Source organism: Aythya ferina (genome assembly GCF_964211825.1).
Source record: "Aythya ferina genome assembly, chromosome: 2".
NCBI classification, from domain to species: domain Eukaryota; kingdom Metazoa; phylum Chordata; class Aves; order Anseriformes; family Anatidae; genus Aythya; species Aythya ferina.
In genome coordinates this window covers 68,185,359-68,206,478 of record NC_140297.1, presented here as the reverse complement: position 1 = coordinate 68,206,478, position 21,120 = coordinate 68,185,359, and the positions used below count along the sequence as shown (strand labels likewise).

The window sequence follows — 21,120 nt, the reverse complement described above, 5'->3', positions numbered from 1 at the left end:
TTACTCTTAGGCAATAGTATGATTTATTTATGAGCTGTTTACACAGCACCTGTGTTAAAATTATAGAAGCTTAGGAACATCTTCCAGTTGAGCAAGCTGTCTGTTCCTAAATAGATATCTTAAAGCTTTTGAGTCAAAAGTTGGCATAAATGGTCATCAGAAGAAAGTTCAAGGATGATTGGCAATAAAAAAACAAAACCTATTCCCCCACTGCTAAATACAGGTTTTATTTTTCAGTCTGTCTTCTGTTTGCAGTCTATAGTAAAACATGAATATATACTGATCAGATGCTTTCAGGCTTCTGTTTCATCCCAATTTTTATGGCTGCACAGCAGTGATTTTTAGAGTTCATAAAATCATCTGAGCCAGTTCTATATTCTAGGGATTGAATTTAGTTATTAGCTGTTCAGGAATGCTTTTGATAATTTTGTCATTAATTAATCCTGTTGCAGTATTTTTATTGCCTTGTGACTGGAAGTCTCCCTGTGCCTCCAGTCCAGAAAGCATTTTGTAAATTTTCTTTATGCTCTTGAATGAGAGAATCAGTTTGTGGTGCTTTTCTTTGCAGGAAGTACAAGCGTCTCAGTTTTGGTGACTTGCAGTGCCTGCAGCGCCTCTTTGGATATAGCACTTTATTGACTCCGAAGAAAGTTATCACAGTCTTCCCAAGCAAAGAGGGATGGGATGGCAAGGCTTTGCAGTTTATCTACATTAGCTTAATTCAACTGAACTGATTAGAAGCATATTATAAATACAATTTAATTGTTGTATAGTTTCATGTTCCATGCTAATTAAGATTGAATTCAGCAGGAAGTTTTACTGGGGAGCAGCCTTCAGTGTTGATGCTGTGATGTGGGAGGTACAGCACGATGAACTTCTGGAGAATATGCCTGCTTTGTGCTTTTTGGGCTTTTATGCCATTGAACGTGATCTGAATGCCTTCAGTTTCATGAACATAAATCGTGGTGGTCAAAGCTAAACTTTAAGGTTTCTCTGTGTGCAAGCAAGTGTTCCACTTCTGAGTACATTGCCATAGGCATAACATTTAGAATCATTTGAACGAGCTTGTTTAATGTATTATAAAGTATTTGTCATGGAGTCAGAAATGTTTATGATGTCATAAAATCTTTAGGAGAAAGGCATCAAATATATTGGTCCGCTCTAGAGGCTTACTGCAGATTTTAATGTAAGCCAAGGAAATGTCTGATAGCTCTATAATTTGTGTGCTTTATAAGCCATGGAATCGGAATTGAGGAGGTCTGACTTCTGTGATTTTGGGTTTTGTTCTGTTAAGGAAAATTCAGAACTTTCCCCTACTAATGAAAAAGGAAATTGTGAGCACAGATCTGAAAGAAAAGCATAACAAGTGACTTAGGGGGTCTTTAAGTACCTTATTTCATAACACACTAACGCGAGGAAAGTGATAACCATTTCTGATTTGGGTATGATTATAGGGAAGCTTTAATTCATGTAAGATGAGTTTAACTAAATTGGAAAGTGCTCTTTATCTACCAGCTTTATGTATCTGAATATGCTTTTCTACTACTATACAGCAATTGCTTCTGCATGTAAGCAGCAAAATGGAGCAGTCTCTAGTGACAAGAACTGTAGCAAGCAGCACAAGAATCCTGTTAGATACTGAAAAGACAATGAATTATTGCTGACGGATAATGTAGTTTTTATTTAACCTGTGCACTGATGAAAATGACAGCACTGGAAAGAAGTCCTTGAATGACCTGCTTCTTGAAGTAACCACCTCAGAACTGAAGGCTGAGATAGGGGTGTAATGGGGTAAGAGACCTAACAGAGGATTAGCAGCAGCAGTATTGTTTGAAATGTGAAAGTGGGTAATGGGACATTAGAAATAGAAGAACAGCAAAGGACAGGAGAATTTTCAGGAGATATTCCCTGAAGATTAAGTGCCTGAAAATTTGGAGAGGAAAAATACATACAGCTGTAGCCTGTTTTCAGTATGACTTTCTTCTTGATTTTGTGCGTGTATATACATAAAAGATAAATCTCTCTCCTTATGCATGTGATGTGCGCGCCCTGTCTTTGCGTGGGGTGTCAGGACACAGTGGGTACTCCACTGCGATCCCATTTGATCTCTTCAAATCTGAGATTGCAGAACTGTAAATTCTATGATTCTGTGTGTAGTTTGCTGCTGCTGAATTGCTCCTCTCTGCCACCTGGCAGAAGAGAAAGGAAGATCTCTAAATTGTTACCAAGGAGGAGGCAGGGCAGCTACACAACGTGTGCTAGGACAATGCTTCTTGGCCTGGCTTAATGTCAGTGCACACAGCTGGTGGGCAAGTTCTGGCAGTGCCGGGGAGGTGGGCTCTCTGACAGTAGCCAAGCAGCCTGCGAAAACAAATTGGTGTATATCATTAAAAGTGCTTGCCCCTACATGCCAGTAGCCTCATAAATTAGTATTTACTGAAATAGCATAAAGGCCCTGTGACTACTTTTTTTTTTTTTTTTTTTTTTTTTGCAAAGGGCTTTTACATTCATGGCAGCAGGACTGGTAGCAAAGAGTGGATTGTGAGATGCAGATGGTAATGCAGCATTTTGGCCGTATGTGGTTTTGCTACCAGTAACCGTACAGCTGTAGTCACTGGGCTGCAGTTTCTGCAGATACCTTGTCCACTCATTTGTTTGTCGTGATCATTTCCGCAATGCGGAAGAAGATGCGGCAAGCACCTACCTCTTTCAAAGCCTATGCATTTCTTTGTTTTTGTTATTCCTGACGGTGTTTTTTTTCTTTTTTCCATGAAGGAGAACAGAGAACATAATTTGTACTCACTAAGGCTAATTATGATTTTTCCTCTACAGATGATTTCTTAGAGAGCTGTATGTTCAAAGAATTGCTGCTAATTCTTTTCTTTATTGCATTAATATTGCAGTAATGTCCAGATCATGAAAGTCAAAATGTAAACTTCTTTGGCATCTCTTTCAGTTTGTTTAATAGCTTATACCTCTGTCATGTCTTTTATGAAAGTTGTTAGGTACTTTTAAATCCTTGTATAATGAAACTGCTTCAACATAAGAGTTTCACAAAACAAGAAGAGGAAAATATCAGTGGTACCTTAAAAAAATTTTTACTGATTAAATAGCAGAATTTCAAACTATGGAAAATGAAATCAGTGCCAGTTACTTCAGTCCTTTGAGAGAAATTGCAGTAACACCTGATCGATTTGCACATAAGATCACAACAGACTACACATTTCAAATTGCATGGTGTGGCATTTTTTTTTTGTGGCATGGGAGTATTTTTTTTTTTTTTTTAGATTCACACTGGCTGAAAATCATAACCAAGGAAGAGCACAACTAATCCAGGTACTTCTGATTGCAGTTAAGTGTTCCCTTGCAATGTAGCCTTTACTATCTACATACAGTAGTTGGAATGAGGCTGGCATGTGATGGCCTAACACACAAGTGCTCTTTAGAATATCAGCTGTGTTATGCAAGTGGTTTCAATGTCTATCCAGACAGGTGACTTCAATAAAAGGAATTAGCACAGGTCCTCACATGCAGATGTGTGATGGACAGGTGATTTCGATAAAAGGAATTCCAGTGTTCTGTTTTTGACCTCTGCTGGTTTATTGCTGGGCCAGTAATTTAAGGCACTATAGTTAAATGTTGTAAAATTGAGATAATTTCAAGTAGCCTTACAACCCAAGTGGAGGAGGAAAGAAATACGGAGGGCATCTAATGTTATATTCGTCTGGCAACAGCAGAGTAGGAAATAAAGCATGCTGAAGTTATATGACTTTCTGCATCCTTAAGTATAACACATAAACATGGGATCTGCATTAAAACCAGCCTGCAGCCCGGACTTAAAAATTACTGAAAGGGAAGTTAAATGTTAGAGGAAGTTGCTGCTATCCTAATATAAACTTCTTTTTCTTTGCATTCCTATTTCAAGCTAGCATTTATGTCTGCCTTTTTCCTGGTCCCTTTCATGTGTGAGACAACTGTTCTGTTCCTTATATCGTCTGACCATTCTTTCTACCGGGCCTTCACTTTTGTAAGTGCCCTGTGTGTGCTTTCCATTGTTAAACTGCCCAGACATTCCTTGTTTTGCCATGTTAGCTTACATGTCTTAGCTTTTGTTTCTTACCTCTGCCCACATCAATTGTACACCTGTATTTGAAATGACTGAAAACTTTGATTTATTCAGCATAGATGTGTGCTTTTAAAAATAATTCTGTAGGTATTTGGACAGTTTATACTCAAACCCATTCTTTAAAGTATGTTGCAATTATTCAAGCTATGGTGGTTTCCAGATCTCTTGGACTTTGTTCTGTGTATCTCCTAAGGAAAGAGTACCAAAACAGTCCTGACTGCATCTGTAAAACAAGGTTTTGTTATGAGTTCTAGAAGACCTTATGCTTTTGAACCTCTTCATGTATTAGCTCGTATCAGTGTATCTAGGACCCTTTGGGTCTGTGTTCATATTCCACAGCTCTGTAGAAACATATGTTTGCTGCTGGAAAATGTTGTGTTCTGAGTTTACCATCTATTTATGTAGAGATCATTTTTTGTATTAATAATATTACAATAAATGTCATGGTTTTTCAGTTGCTCAGAAAATAAAATGTAATGGAAAAGCCACAGAACTAAATGTTTCTGACTGTGTTTATTGTCAAAGACTTCTTACGTGTTGGCTCTCTGACTTTTCAGATAGACTGCTGTCTGGGGTGCGGGCAGAAGACCCAACACGTAGCACAGCACCTCGTGTTGCATTGGATGCAGTTTACTGTATTAGCATCTTATGCAATGAAAAGAGAAAAATGGATGTAGATTTATTTGTATGTAACCTGTACACTTGTTGAATCAGCTTGGAAACTGCACCAAAACCTGAAGGCTCTATATTCTTGTAATTTTAATTATAATTGTGTAGCCATGTATCACATTTAAAGTAGAGGAGACTGATTATAAAGATATAGTAAGATATCTAACTGTCTGCATTTGAGGACCTGTGCTAAATACCTAATGCATTTATAGACTCTCCTTGTAAAGACAGGGAAATAAAAATGATATAACTTGCTACTGGTATCTGAATGTTGAGGATTATTTTTCCTGGAAACAGTCTTTTTTTTTTTTTTTTTTTTTTTTTTTTTTTTAATACATTTTGTTTCTCATTTTAACCTCTCTATGTTGTTGGTCAGATATATGAGGAGAAATGCCTGCATTCAGTTGCTAATTACGGATTTAATTATTTTTTTTCAGTAACTGACATTAGTGTCTAGTTCACTAATTGCCCACTTTACTCTGTGAGTTTATTATGAAAGCAACAGTTGTAGTATTCCAAAATGTAATCAAGTAATATGCAAAGATAATGTATAGTATTTATGAACAGATTTTCTTTTATGGGTTAATCTTCAGACTGGTGGCCAGTCAGTTCAGTCATCCCTCCAGTACCATTGAATTGAAGAACTTTCTCACTAGTTAAACCTGAAATTTTGTGCTGTGGAGTCACTCTGTGTTTTAGTGGGATGTCATACTAACAAAACATTTATTCCATAGATAATGGTGCCAAAGTACTGAATGACAACTGAACTATTGACTTTAGCTGTTTCCTGAAGAGATAATTTGCGATATTTTTTTAAAGCACATGTGTAAACGTCTATTGTTGCATGGAACAGAAGACATGGAACACAGTGAGGGTTTTTTTTAACATAGCCTAGAGTTAAGTTGGCTGAAGAAAAGCTCTCAATTTCGCTGATGTAATTCTCTAGCTTTAATGCTTGCAAATAAAGGTGTGCAAATGCTAGTCCATATAACCCTGTTGCTACAACTAGGAGAAATACGCAACTTAAACGTATTTCTGCAGGAGGGAGCAGTATGGCTATAAGTTTCTTCCAAAATGTGCATCCATGTATTTTGTGGTCTCTAAAGAATGCAACACTTATATTTCTGAGTGAAACTCAAGTCAGGATGTTTCCCAAATGACTGCATTACCAGTCTGCTGCTAAATTGCCTTTCCAAGACAGTGTATTGGAGTGTGTTATTTACATAGAACAACTAGGCTATATTTAGAAAGAGACAGGTGAAACGCTTGTTTTCAGCTTTGTGGAAAATTTGGAAAATGGAATAGGTGCACCCCTATCTTGTGATAAGGGAAGCTGCTATAAAAATAAGATTTCCTGGTGGGCTGCAATACACAAAGCAGACTGCAGATGCAAAATGTAGTCTTCATGATCCCCATTCTGTTGCTTATTAGTGTTCCCTGAATGAAAATTGTTGAGAAGATGGCTGACAAGATGCAAACAACTTCACATGAGAAGGATGATGCTGGGCTAATACTGATACTGTGAATAAGGATGTAGCTCTCTAGGAAAGCTGCTTCCGATGATGCGTGGCTGTAAAGTGCAGGGGGAAGGCTGCCAGTGGTAATGGGTCAGTGGAGGCCTGTTCTTTGCCCTGCACGAGCTACAGTCATAAAATGCATGTTTGCTTCAAGAAACAGAAGGAGACCCTTTTATAAATTGGCTAACTATTCTACTGAGTGTCTGTTCCCTGAGTCCATAGGAGTAAAAGAGGACAGCTGCCTTTTAAAGAGTATCCTGTGGTACAGACAATGATATACCATGACATTTTTATCCTGGAAGGGGACAGATCTTCAGTGCTTCCAAATGCCTGTCTGAGGTTGTTGTTTGGATCATGTAGGGTTATTCTTCTCCTGTGGAAGCTTTTTAAATACTTACGTCTTAACAAGGCGCTCGGCAAAAGGTGAGGATAACTACAACTAGTGCCAGTTGGAGACCTGTATGTATACCGTACCAATATCGTCACATACACACACAAAAAAAAAAAAAAAAAAAGAAAAAAGCTTTTCCAGAAAAAGCATTTTTCCAAAAAGCAGAGCCTGTTTCTTGGGTGTATTGTGAGTGAGCAACATGAAACAGTTTCAAGAGGGGAATGGTCTACCATGAGACAGTAACTTGGAGAAAGATACCCTAGCAATAGCAATCCCTAATCAATTTTTTTATGTTATGTTTTTCCTCTTAACATTCTCCTACACAGAATTTCCCTTTCTCACACTCAGCTTCAAAAAGTGTGGTGTCTTCATGGAAGGAAGATAGGCAACCAACCAAATTTGATCACTGACATTTTTTAAACAAGGATACAAGGATTAAATTGGGGAGTGAGGAGCGGAAGGGGGGGGAAAAAAAAAAGAATTGTTTTCAAACAAAAATGCACTTCCACCATCATTTGTGCTCTACAATGAAAAGGATGCCATATGTATGTCCGTATGTTACGTAGGTGTTTGTGCTATGTGGTAGGCAGTGAGGATAAAACCTATGCTATTTATACCTATGGTACAAATTAATATTCTCAGACTTAGGAACATGCTGGGAGTGAATTCTAACTCAGGTAATGAAAGCAGTCATAGACTGAAATTGAACTGATTATCCTTACTGATTGATTGCCTTGTTTGGTTTGCACTGGTGCTCTACAGCTTCCTTTAATAAAGTGTGCAGCTGCTGTGCCCATGCCTCTTCAGGATACCCCAGAGAAGTAATACTCCTGTGAAACTGAAAGATAAGAGGCTACTTTCAGAAGTGTAGGTGCTGCTAATCAGGGGTGTAGAAATATGAAGGATAGCATTCTGCTTTCAATATTGCATTTGTTGTAAATAACTAAAATACCATCACAGTACTACTTAGATGCTGACATGACTACCTGTTTTTCCCTGTATTTATTGTCAGTGCTGTAGTGTGGTCTTGCATGATGCCTTTTTCTCAGTTCATTTCTCTTCTTCAGGAAATAAATCTGAGCCGTTATTATAAATTGCTTGTAAGCGTTCTTTCAGTCTAATTAGATTTATAATGAAACAGATCTTGTAGACAGAATTTTACATGAATAAATGTCTTTATTGGTCTTTCACTTTCTTACCTATGATCTTGTACTAGTTGTTGTTTCTAAAATGGTTTGATACAGAGGCTACAGTTAATTGCAGTATGCTTCAGAGGGTCATACAAAAGAAGCATGTAAATTTGTTTTCTGATTCTTATCACTAATGGTAAAACTGCTGAACTTTTGGATTTCATACATGCCTTATGTTCTGATGAATAGTCATAAAAATATTTCTAAGTTTACTTAGCTTTGTCAGTGGCTGCTTTTCAGTTTTATGCACATGTTCGTGTTCTTCCACCAATATTTCTGTGTGTAAAGAGGGCACTGGAGAGTGGAAAGTACTGGAGAATTAAGGCTGTGTACCTGGGGAAGGGGATTTTTCTAACCTTTCAATTTTTGTTTTGACCAACTTCACTGCTTGTTTAACCTCTGTATTCTTCAGTGTCCTCATCCTGAAGGAAATGCCCATTTTCGGTACTTGTTCCCTGAATGTATTTTCCCCTCTTAATCAGAGATTATGGCATTTTTGAGTGTTTTATAATAAAGAGGCACTACGGGAATATAAGTATGACCACTCGTGTGTTAATTTTAGGTACAATCAAGTTAACAGTATTTTTCACAAGTTAGCTTGGTCGTAGTTACTATTTGTGTGTAGTCCTTTAATCAAATGTGAAGATGTTCGCTAAATAGATGCAGCTGTTATCTTTGCTGTCAGTGTCAGGTATTATTGCCTTTGTTTAGTCACTTTTTTTTTCCCCCATAGTGCAAGCTATAATGTGTTTCTGGTAGTTTTAAAGGAGGATAATGCTAGAGAACTTGAACAAGATGTACAGAATTTGAAAAACAAAGTTTACATATGTTTAAAAATACAGTCATAGCCATGTTAAAACTTAAGAATTCTAGCACCTGAAGCAAAGCTTAAAAGTGATAGTTTTTTTTCAACTGGATTATTTTATACTTTATATATAGATATATGCGGTTACGTATAACAGGAGTTCAGGGTTAGACCTGATCAGGATAGTGGATAGTTTTTTTTTAAACAATGTGTTTTAATCTGATGATTCATGCAATTAAATAGAACACATTCACAAATGCCAATTTTAAGTGTTGTGCAGCTTTCACTGAAGTAGGTAGATTTTTTGTTTCGTAGGACAGCATTTAATGGACTAAATGGTTCAAGGGGGAAGTTTTTGATAAGGTTGCTAAGTAGATATCACCAGTTTTATTATAGGTTTGAGTTATATGCCTTTAATCTTCAGTTTTTGTAGAGAGTTTATGCAAGGACATTCCCCCTTTAATTTAAAACAACAAAAAATAATTGTTTTTAATTCCCTATGCTAGTTCCCATTCAGTGTCTCAAAAATACTATTTTTCCATACAAAGCTGTGGTTCTAAAATAATTATGTTATTTAAAATGTCTCCATTGTTTGTTTATTCTTCTGACTATCAGAGTGTAAATATTTTCCCAAACAGCTTTTCAATCTGTATCATGAAAATGTATGATATTACAGTGATTGTGCAGGTATACATAAGAAATTAGTTGCCTCTTTCATCTCTGCTTGGGTTTTGTAATTTATATATCAAGTCTCTTACTTTGAGTGAGAAACAAAGTTCTAATTCAATGGGGTTTTCTTAGTGGTTGACAAATAGAGACAACTTAAAACATTTTAACATTGTCTGGTTTCCTGGGCTTGGCATATGCGTGAAGTTCTGGCTTTTGCCTTTAAAGCTTCCACCGATTTTTGTGGCATCACAGTTTCGTCCTTGGACATGGTCTTGCACCTTTCTGCAGCTTCCCTAATGAGTTAAGTGCTTTGTTGTGTTACTGACTTGCTGCTGATTTCAGCAGCTTCTGAAATAGCTATAAGTGGTTCTGGATAAAAATGTATTTCTGCTTTGTCCTAATTAAAGTTCTTAGAAGTTTTCATATTACCGTTCTATGCCAGTAGACTGGAAGCTAGCAAATGTTGTGCCAATTTTCAAGAAAGGTAAGAAAGAAGGCCCTGGTAATTACAGGCCTGTCAGTCTCACGTCAGTGCCTGGTACGATTATGGAGAAGTTGATTCTTGAAGTTATTGAAGCTATTGTCTCTAGGAGACAATGCAGTTATTGGTCCCAGCCAATGTGGTTTCACAAGGGGGTTGGTCCTGCCTAACAAATTTGATTTCCTTTTATGATAAGATCACCCATCTAGTTGATCAAGGGAAACCAGCTGATGTGGTCTTTTTGGACTTCAGCAAGACTTTTGACAGTTTCCCATAGGATCCTACTAGACAAAATGTCCAGCATACAACTTAACAAAAACATCATACGATGGGTGAGCAATTGGCTGATGGGCAGGGCTCAAAGGGTTGTGGAAAATGGGGCCACATCAGGCTGGCAGATGGTCACCAGTGGGGTCCCTCAAGGCTCCATTTTAGGGCCAGTCCTCTTCAATGTTTTTATAAATGATTTGCATGTAGAACTAGAAGGTGTTTTGAGCAAATTTGCTGACGACACCATACTTGGAGGAGTTGTGGACTCGGATGAGGGTGGAAAGGCCTTGCAGAGAGATCTGGACGAATTTGAGAGCTGGGCAATCACCAACTGCATGAAGTTTAACAAAAGCAAATGCTGGGTCCCCTGCCTGGGATGGGGCAACCCTGGCTGTACGTACAGACTGGGCAATGAGACGCTGGAGAGCAGCCCTGCACAGAGGGATCTGGGGGTTGTGGTTGACAGCAAGTTGAATATGAGCCAGCAGTGTGCCCTGGCAGCCAGGAGGGCCAACTGTATCCTGGGATACATCAAGCATGGCATCGCTAGTCAGTCGAGGGAAGGGATTGTCCTGCTCTACTCTGTGCTGGTGCTCCCTCACCTTGAGTACTGTGTTCAGATCTGGGCACCACAGTACAAGAAGGACATTAAACTGTTGGAGAGTGTCCAGAGGAGGGCAATGAAGATGGTGAAGGGCCTATAGAAGGGAAGACATATGAGGAGCAGCTGAGGTCACTTGGCCTGTTCAGCCTGGAGAAGAGGAGGCTGAAGGGGGACCTCATTGCAGTCTACAACTTCCTCATGAGGGGGAGTGGAGAGGCAGGTGAACTATTCTCTGTAAACACCAGTGATAGGACCTGTGGGAACAGTGTTAAGCTGAGGCAGGGGAAGTTTAGGCTGGACATCAGGAAGAGGTTCTTCACTGAGAGGGTGGTTGCACACTGGAACAGGCTCCCCAGTGAGGTAGTCACTGCACCAAGCCTGTCTGAATTTAAGAAGCGATTGGACTGTGCACTTAGTCACATGGTCTAAACTTTTGGGTAGACCTGTGTGGTGCCAGGAGTTGGACTTGATGATCCTTATGGGTCCCTTCCAACTCGGGATATTCTATGATTCTAATTTTAAGCATTTTTTTTTTTTAAAGTCTTTGAATTACTGCTGTAAGTTCATCTTGGGTAGTTGTTCTGACAGTTGTGCAGCAACAGGTACCCTCCATTGTTTCTGTTTGCACGTTCCCTGTTTTCTTGTTTATGCAAGGTTGTACCAGTCATGGATGTGGGAGAATTGTTCTGATTGCTTTTCCCATCTTGTTTTTCACATAAAAGCAGAGTTTAATTTAAAACAGGAGTAATCTTTTTTCTTTTCCTGCTGCTCTGGTGCTTTTCCTGGTCACCAAGTTTTCTGTTATGATTGGAAATGTTACTGTTTCCCACTTGCTAGAGCTAGCTCCAGCCAGTCTCCTCTTCTTTTCAGTAACATCCTGTTTCTCTGAATTCTTTGAATTTGATGATATTTTTGATACCTTACATTACCCATGTGCTGCACCGCTGTGAATCAGGCAGTAGCACCCCAGTGCCTATGTGTCTTCCCTCTGCACACAAGAGTGGCTTTCCTGGTGCAAAGTCCTTGGTTTGGTTTTGTAATGGCTTCTTATATGGTTGAAAATGTGTAATGTATTTAAAATGTTGCACAAAACAGATCGCTAGTGGCATGAAGTCCAGATTTAGTAATAAAATAAGCCTGGGGCAGCAGTAAAACATTAACGTATTTAGCATTAACTAAGTTTTTGAAAGGTCAGATGGAAACTTTTTATATCAGGCAGTAGAGCCAAAAGACGGTGTTTCCCTACTGTGAAGAGGCATGGATTGAGTTGTGGACTGTTGCCTTGTGTTTTTGAATGTCTGATGAGAATGTATATCTGCTGTATGAACAAGTAGGACACTTGCATTTGGTAACTTTGTATGTAGAGTGAGGCAGAAGCCTAAATTGTCTCTCATGTATGTCGCTATTTAGTCTGCATGTATGTTTTGTTAGGACTTAATGTTGCAGAAAACTTACCTATGGTCTGCTAAAGCAGCTGTGAATCTTATAGTGTTGATTATGGGAGTGCGTCAGTTACAGCGTGTCACTACTCATTTGTCCGCAGTAGGTTGACACTCAGCTGACTGTGGCTTCTCCAGAACCCTTTAATTGCAGATATCTCTGCAGTCCTTGTTTGGTGATACTATTGCTTTGTTTCACTCATGCCCAGGTTTTATTTTCATATAAACGCACATCATAGACTACAACTAAATTTTTGCATTCATTGTGGCTGTGAGCTGTAAAATAGAGCTAAGGTAGAGTGAAGACATAAAACAGATTAGGCTAAATTTAAGCAAGTAAACTAATGGCCTCTGGGGTTCTTAAAAACCACATGCATCAACCAATTACGTATATGTATAATATCGTGTCTGGGGGAAAAATGTTTAGTTATTCTAATATCTCCATTCTTAAAAACAAAACAAAACCATTTGGCTTATTTTTATTTATTTATTTATTTTTTAAAGATGGCCAGTCAAAGGCTCTGAAGTATCACATAAATATTCAGTGATTTAACCAAGTACAGACACTAAGAAGTGAATGAAATCTTTAAAGAAAGCGTTTCAGGGGAGAGTCTTACTGCTCTTACAAGAGCAAGTCTTATGGTATATCCTTGGGATCAGACTTTTTCAAAAAGATGTTTCCCGAGAGACAGTCTACGGATGAAAAGACAGCTGATTCCTCCAGGGGATTCTATAGGAACTGAATGTACCAAGAAAACAAAACTGTAGCCGTTGTAAAGCTTTTTACCATCTCTGATTGACATCTGGAACCAATAATCTATAGTATAGGAGCAAGCCCAGAATCAATGCAAAAAAAGCTCCAATCTGAGGTATTCTCCTGGGAGGTAATTTTTAGTTTGGACCGTTCTCAAAGAAGTGTTTGGCAGAGGAACTAAAGACCATTGAAATAAGTTTTATGTTGTGTCTCTTGAAACAGAAATAAATTTAACATACTTAAATTACCCCTTCAGACCTCAGGCTCTATAGTAGTATGTAATTCTTGTTTTTTGCTTTTTCCTTTGTTCTCCCACCACCCTGAGTTGCCAGAGATTCCAGCTAGGTATGCGAAGGTCTTTCTTGTATGATACTGGTTCACATACCTGGATTAATACAAATATTTAACAAATTATGTCAACAAACCTTTTTCATAAGAGATTATAAAAAGTGAAGAAGTGATTTTAAAAGAAAATTATATGGATGTTTTCACTTCTGGAGAATTTGAAAAAGTCATTTAAATGCTTTGCCATGTTTTTAGTTAGATTATATCCACAGTATTGTCAGGTTGCTTACACAGACTGCGTGAGCTTTGAGTGCTGTAGAAGAAAGTGTATTTTCAGTATAGAAGAAGGTAAGCTGATTTAGAGGCCCCTAATAGGGAGTATAGTACTTGGATGGAATTACAGCTAGAAGCCACATGTGGTTATGGTGTGGAAGGTTGGAGCAGTAGCATTGCCAATCCCAACTTCAGTTCAGTTGCAATACTGCTAATTCTGCTGTGGCAAGGAGTCAGTGCAGTCTGATATCTGAATCAATTGTTACAAGATATTAAATGTTCACATACTGAGAAAATTACTTCCACTGAAATTGAAAAAGTTTGCTCCAATCCTATTGCATTTGAACTTTTGGCAACCCAAAGAAAATGACTATCCAGAAGTTAAAGGCTTGAGAGACCTTTCGTATAGCACAGAGGATAACAATAAGGCATCTGATGATGAGAGAAAAGGAAGGGATAGCCTGTAGAGGAGGTCTTTTAGAGCAGTGGTACGTGCGCTGCCAGTGGTTTGCAACCTATCTCTCAATGCTGCATGAGTGATGCTTGGACAGCCAAGTGTTTTGTCCTTCTGTAGCCTATTAGTTGTTATATTGCCAGTAGTGGTTTTCACCAAAAATATAAAAACTGCCTGCTTTCATTATGTCTGTTCAGTCTGAGGCTTTATTCTTCAGTAGTTTTTGTAGACAAGTCCTTTGAGGAGTGGGAAAGCCTTAAATTGTTTTAGAAGACTGATTCTAGCCTCTCTAATTGACTATGTGGAAGAGTCATTTTTTACAGTTGTGCCTAGACTTTGCAGCCAAGATCAAAGGTTTATTAAACTCTTCCTTTTACAGTCCCATACACTGGAAAAAAGGGTCCATTGCATTGAACAAACATAGGTGGGAGGCAGATGAAGAAAGAGCAGCAGAAATTCATATTCATGCAGCCAAACAGCATGGGAGGCAGATGCATTTGTAGCATTTTATTTTTATTAAGGTAAGTCACATTCTTTTGAACAATGAGCAGGAAAGCATTTCTCACTGATTGCATGTCTTCAAACTGATGCCTTTATTATAACAGCGTTGAACTTAAAGTAGTTAGTGATTTGGGGAAAGTTACAGGAATAAGGACACCTTTGAAAATTATTTTACTTTTTCTTTCCTTTTGTACTTTTCCCCTCTGAAGCAAAGGATAATATGAAAAAAAATACAGCTTATAGTGTAATCAGTCTGAAATAATTATTTAAGTTTTGCGTAGTATACTTGCTGCCCAGTATTGCTGATAATCTTAGCTCTATCTATCCTAGAACATGATAATATTTAGGCAGCTGTTTAAGCTGTAAACAAACTTGTCCTATTTAAACATATGTAAGGTACTGAAATGCTGTATGCTTCTTTTTTAGGATGTGCCAAGTATGAAAGATTAACAGAGCCTCCGGAATACTTATGTTTCTGTCATGCTCTGATCATAATACATGAGAGATGCATTATTTTGCTAGAGGATGAAATAGTTGAGAACCAGGCAGTAGTTGGTGATATGAATTGTAAGTGCACAGAATCACAGAATCACAGAATTTCTAGGTTGGAAGAGACCTCAAGATCATTGAGTCCAACCTCTGACCTAACGCTAACAGTTCCCACTAAACCATAGCCCTAAGCTCTACATCTAAACGTCTTTTGAAGACTTCCAGGGATGGTGACTCCACCACTTCCCTGGGCAGCCTGTTCCAATGCCTCACAACCCTTTCAGTAAAGAAGTTCTTCCTAACATCTAACCTAAAACTCCCCTGGCTCAACTTAAGCCCATTCCCCCTCGTCCTGTCACCAGGCACGTGGGAGAACAGGCCAACCCCCACCTCGCTACAGCCTCCCTTGAGGTACCTATAGAGAGCGATAAGGTCGCCCCTGAGCCTCCTCTTCTCCAGGCTGAACAAGCCCAGCTCCCTCAGCCGCTCCTCGTAGGACTTGTTCTCCAGGCCCCTCACCAGCTTTGTCGCCCTTCTCTGCACCTGCTCAAGCACCTCCATGTCCTTCTTGTAGCGAGGGGCCCAAAACTGAACACAGTACTCGAGGTGCGGCCTCACCAGAGCTGAGTACAGGGGGACGATCACCTCCCTAGCCCTGCTGGCCACACTGTTCCTGATACAAGCCAGGATGCTGTTGGCCTTCTTGGCCACCTGAGCACACTGCTGGCTCATATTCAGCCGACTATCCACCATCACTCCCAGGTCCTTCTCTGCCTGGCAGCTCTCCAACCATTCCTCTCCCAGCCTGTAGCTCTGCTTGGGGTTATTGCGCCCCAGGTGCAGGACCCGGCACTTGGCCTTATTGAACTTCATGCAGTTGACCTCAGCCCATCGGTGCAGCCTATCCAGATCCTCCTGCAGAGCTTTCCTACCCTCAAGCAGATCGACACACGCACCTAACTTGGTGTCATCTGCAAACTTACTGAGGGTGCATTCGATGCCCTCGTCCAGATCATCGATGAAGATATTAAAGAGGACCGGCCCCAGCACCGAGCCCTGGGAGACGCCACTAGTGACTGGCCTCCAACTGGACTTGGCTCCATTCACCATGACTCTTTGGGCCAGGCTATCCAGCCAGTTTCTAACCCAAATATGCAATATGGACTGAATCAGGATTGCTGTGTAGACAGGCAATCTTCAGGTTTTCTCCTCCTGATAAGCTTGACATTTTTTCATTTTGACCCACTGGTCTCACCAGCTTCAAACTGCATGGACTAGGATCATGTGCGGTAGACAGCGTGCTTGCAAGTGCTGGGCTTTCCTTCGCTGTTGCTTCTAAAACCACAGTTGGAAGGAAACAGATGCCCAGCTTCTGCCATGGTTATCATTTCTGTGTTGCTTTTTTGTTTGGTTGGTTTTGTTTTTTGTTTGTTTTTCCTTAAATTGGTGACATGCTCTTTTCAGTGAAAGAAACTTGATTCTGTAAATGTTTGTGAATGGGTATGTAAACATTCTGGGTTTATGTTGGTTTTCTGACAGTAGAAGTTTCATTGGTCAAAGCAAGTATATTTGAGAGATGCTGTTTTTAGTAGACTGTTATGGTGAGAAGAGGTTTCATTCAGTTGGCACTCCCATGTCCAGCCTTGTTTTATTCTGAGATGCCAAGCCAGTAGTATGGACTCTGGAGGCAGGTTAGTTAGTTGTTGGTTGGTTGTTGGTTTTTTTTTTTTCTCTGTCGGTGTGTTGATATTTTGATTTTGTGAGGTCTGTAAATGTTTCCCAGAATGAAGGTTTACAAGACAGTCAAAAGACCCATTGTTGAACCTGACAGTTCTATCAGATGATACTTTTTAGGAGGCCATTAGCCTTTCAAATTCCAACCTTTGATTGAGCAACAGAAAACATAATATTAGGCATAACTGAACATGCCAGTGGTTGTTTGCCAGCCTTTGCACCTGTCATTAGGCACAGTCATATACAAATGTAACAAGTCTCACACCCTTTACTTTTAAATCTTCTATTTAAATATATTTAAAGATATTTAAAGACTAGAGATACCATAAAACTTGTCTGGATTTAAGATGGGAATAATGTGGATAAGGATTAGGAAAAGTAAGATGAAGAAAAGACATGAAAAAGTGCAGTGAACTGCTTATCCCTTGTTCTTCAAAGATACTTCTTGGCGATAATCAGGTGTTTCCTAGCTTTTGAGGTTTTGAAATGCAAAGATTCAGAAAGCAATAGTGTGTCTGGATTTTTATTTTTTTTTATTTTTTTGGAGGAGAAAACAGTCAAAGGAAGGCTAGAATTTTCCTCTTTCACAATTTCTATATGTGAAAATGTGTTAGAAACAAGGGGGGGGGAAATCTGTGAAAAGTAAATTCTTTGAGTGAGAGATGGTCTTTTATTCCTCCCTCACCTCTCTTTCTCTCCCCAACCCACAGAATAATCTCCAAATCATAATAATTCATGTTCACATTTGTCATGGTACTTAAACAGTTGGTCAGGTCCCACTGATTTAACTGATTGTGCAGTCTCACAGGCTTTGTCTATATTGTGAAGATGAAAAGGTGCTAGGAAAGTAATATTCATACACACTGAATAAACAACATATAGCAGCAAATGCTGTAAGACTTGTATGATAATGCCTTTTCATGTGGTTTGTGAGAATGGGTTAGGATATAGACCTCATGCCTGTCTCCTGGGGATAAGCAAAGAGGGAATGTTTTTTCTCTGTAGCTTGAATTTGTCCTTCTTCAAAACTAATTGGCCCTTAGTGTTATTTCTGGAATCATATTACTGCACACTGAAAAGTTTATCTTCTGCCACAGAAGATCTTATGACCTGTTAGTGGAAAATGGAAGGCCTTTAAGTTGATTTAAATTCAGGTCTGTTCTTGGCTGGCTGCATTCATACTGAGAACACAAAGGGGATACAACTGAGAAGGTGTAGCACATTAAACTTGCGGTAGCAAAGTAGTGTATAAAAGGGATAGTAGATTTACCTGCAAGGTATGTTAAAAGTGTATTAGTAAAGTACTGGTATTCCTAATACTTGGTGCTTTTAGCTTTTTTCTTTTTCTCTCTTTTTTTTTTTTTTTTTTTTAAATATCAAGAGTACTGTACACCTAGGTAATTAGAACATATAGAAGTGACCTAGATAATTAGAACATATAGATAATAGTATTTCTTCCTTTTCTTGCCCTATTTCCTGTAAGTTTTCCTTTCTTCTCTTCCCTTATTTTTGAAACAAACAAGGAGATTATGTACCAAAACTCCATTAGTACTAGTTGAGAATGAAATTGTTGGGATGGCTGCTTATGGTTCCTCCAACAATCATAACTAAGCTAAATTGCACATATGTATTAAGACATAAAACATAGAATATACCAGTGCATAGTATTTCTTATAGCACATTGTTTATGCTGTGGGAATCATCACTTTGAAAATCTTGACTTCTGTGTGCTTAAAATCTCTCTTGAAATCCAACATTAATGTATTTTTTCTTCTGCATATAGATTTATTTGTGCCTGATGGTGATAAAAATCAAGTCATGAATGCCATCTTAGTATCCCTGTGAACTCTGCATTGCAACCAGTTCTTCTCCTTCACTTACCGTTTTTGCAATAGAAACTGATACAAGAAGAAATAGTTATTTATGCATACAATGAGATGAAAACTCTAAGCTCCCATTATGACCCTGTTATGTCTCAGTAAATTCCAAATGATCTCTGATAATTATTTATTTATTTTTTGAAAACCAGATTGAAATACTGCTTGCTTGTCTTACAGATACAAGCAAAGGAATGCTTAAATTATATTTTTATTTTGTTAACCAGAAATTATGGGACCATTTTGCAATCTAGGCAGCTTTTGGTCCTTGTCCCGCAGTACAGTTCCTGTGTCAAGATTACACCATGTAGATGTCAGGAGATTATTAAAACTTAGAAGAGTGAGGAAGTAAACCCACAATGTCTACTGAAGCTAACATCACCAACTTGCCCTGGCGGCACAGCAAGCCTTGGTCCCTCCAGTCCAGTGGTGGGATTCCTAGGCTGTCAGCTTTTAGCTTGCTTCCAGTCTCATCTTGACTTTATCCTGTTCAGTTTGGCTCTCCAATGTTTGAGTGTTTTAGTTAGTCATATGAAGTAGCTTACACACTCTGGAAGATTGACCTGAAACTGGTCCTGTGAGGGTCTGATTATTTCTGCTCAGTTGAAGAAGATAGCTACGCAGTCAGTGTTACTTTGTTCATCATGCTTTCTGCTGTCATCATCTTTCTAGGACTCCTGTTGAAATTGGGAAAAATTTGCATGGAGCAACATGGCAATTTGTAATCATCAGCAGGGTATTCTATTTGAAATGATTTTGTTCAGTTTGCTGTTATTGAAACTGAGGTGTAGAAATCTTGTTTTGCTGTATCTTTGACTAGAAGCTGGGATTTCCATAAGGGTCTAAAGTACTTAAGTGTCCATATTTCCTTGGACATTAATGAGTGCTTAAGAGTCTTTGTTATCCTACATTTTGAGAAAATGCAGTTCAGCATTGATAACAGGATGTTGATATAACTGTTACAGTTTTAAGAGATTTGGTTTTGTCCCTAAATGTACGTATTGCATTATTGTCTCATACTGGCTGGTGGATTTGTTCACTGTATTATGGTAGTTCTAAGCAGCTCCTTTCAAAATTTGCTGTGGAGGATGCTGGGTAAACACGGATTAAAAATATTCCCCTCATCAGAAAAGATGCAATCCATTTAATTTTGTAATGTTAAAATCACAAATTAGACTTCAAGATCATGCCTGGAATACTTGAAAAGCAGCTGCAGCCTTTCATTTCAGAGGTGCTGTATTTGCAACTGCTGATAATCTTGGATTGGTGTTGGAAGAATGTATCATGATATATTAACTATGACAGCCACAACTTCAAGACTCCTTGCTTATAGTCCAAGGTGAAGTTGTCAATAAAAGCAAATGCTTTTGTGATCATATACTTTCAGGGAGATCTCAGGTTGCATGCTTATTTTCTATGAGCTGCTTGTGCAAGTCAACAGCTCTCTTCATGAGAACCAAAATTCAAAAGGGGGGTAGAAAGAAGAGAAATGGCTGGTCCTTGGTATGTTGTCTCTTTAGTTGTCCACTGATGTAAAAAACAAACAACAACAACAACAAAATGTTCCTTAGGCATAACACTTGCCGAGATCATAAGTGTGAGGTGGCTTCATATCTCCATTCATGGATGACTTTCTGAGGATCAGGGCTTTTCTGGCATGATTTTTAACTTGAAATAAATTTCACTTGTGGTGTTTGGTTGAGCCTGTGGTACATTGGCCTGTGTGGTGCAGTTACATGAGTTGTTGGTGGGCTTGTTCTTGGTCCTTTGTAAATCATGGATGTTTCCTAAATACAAGTCAGTTAACTATATATTTTTTTTTAGAGTCCATCTTAGACTGTGCCTTCAGGTGTTCTGACTCATGGCGGCTATCGTCCTACCTGAAAGTAAATTAAAGCATTGAGCTTGCTGCTACATTCCTTTTTTTTTTTTTTTTTTTTTTTTTTTTTTTTTTTTTTTAATTCAATGGTTTTATTAAGTAACTTTTTTTTTCTCTTGCAGTTTAAGGGAAGAATAAGACACTTGTCTGGTCGTTCTGTATATATTGCACATGTGTTTAAAAGTCAATGCTGATTTGTAAAGCCTGTGACTGATCAGGTACACAACATAGAATACTAGGTAATAGCAAAAGGAAAAAAATATGCAGCTTTGCCATTCCTTTTCAGCAAAAAAGAATTCTTGAAATGTCAGCTTGATTTTTTTTTTTTTCTATTTTAAGGAGAATTTAGAGAACATTGCTTAATAATGAAACCTCTTTCTATTGGAAATATTTTGGAAAATAAGTAACTTCTAGAGGAAGCTGAAGCTAATTTCAAATGTATTCATTGTTAAATTATTTTTTCAAGTCCTCCCTTAGGTTTTCAGATATTGCCATAATTTTCATACTGTTGGGTAGTTGCTCATTTTATTGAAATATTTCTTACAGTAAGAAAATGCTTGGTATTTTATACTGCAATTTTTTTCATTTCTATAATAGGGTGAAAAGTTTCATTCTATCATACAGATTTATCTGAAAGTCATGCATTATTGTAAGTCCAGTGAATCTTCAGAACACTTGCTTCTTTGTGATTATTTACACTTGCTCCTGTAGAT

The 21,120-nt window shown here is 38.5% G+C and overlaps 1 protein-coding gene across 18 annotated transcripts in view; it reads left to right on the top strand.

Annotated features, from left to right (window-relative positions):
* ARPP21 (cAMP regulated phosphoprotein 21) overlaps positions 1-21,120 on the top strand; it is a 152,709-nt gene that overhangs the window by 7,822 nt on the left and 123,767 nt on the right. The window contains exon 2 of one of the 18 annotated variants that reach the window (XM_084511653.1): positions 14,307-14,448. The exons of the other annotated variants lie outside the window; for them this stretch is intronic. The gene's annotated coding sequence lies outside the window, so the exon portion shown is untranslated. The remainder of the gene's footprint in view (positions 1-14,306; positions 14,449-21,120) is intronic. 18 annotated transcript variants of the gene reach the window in all.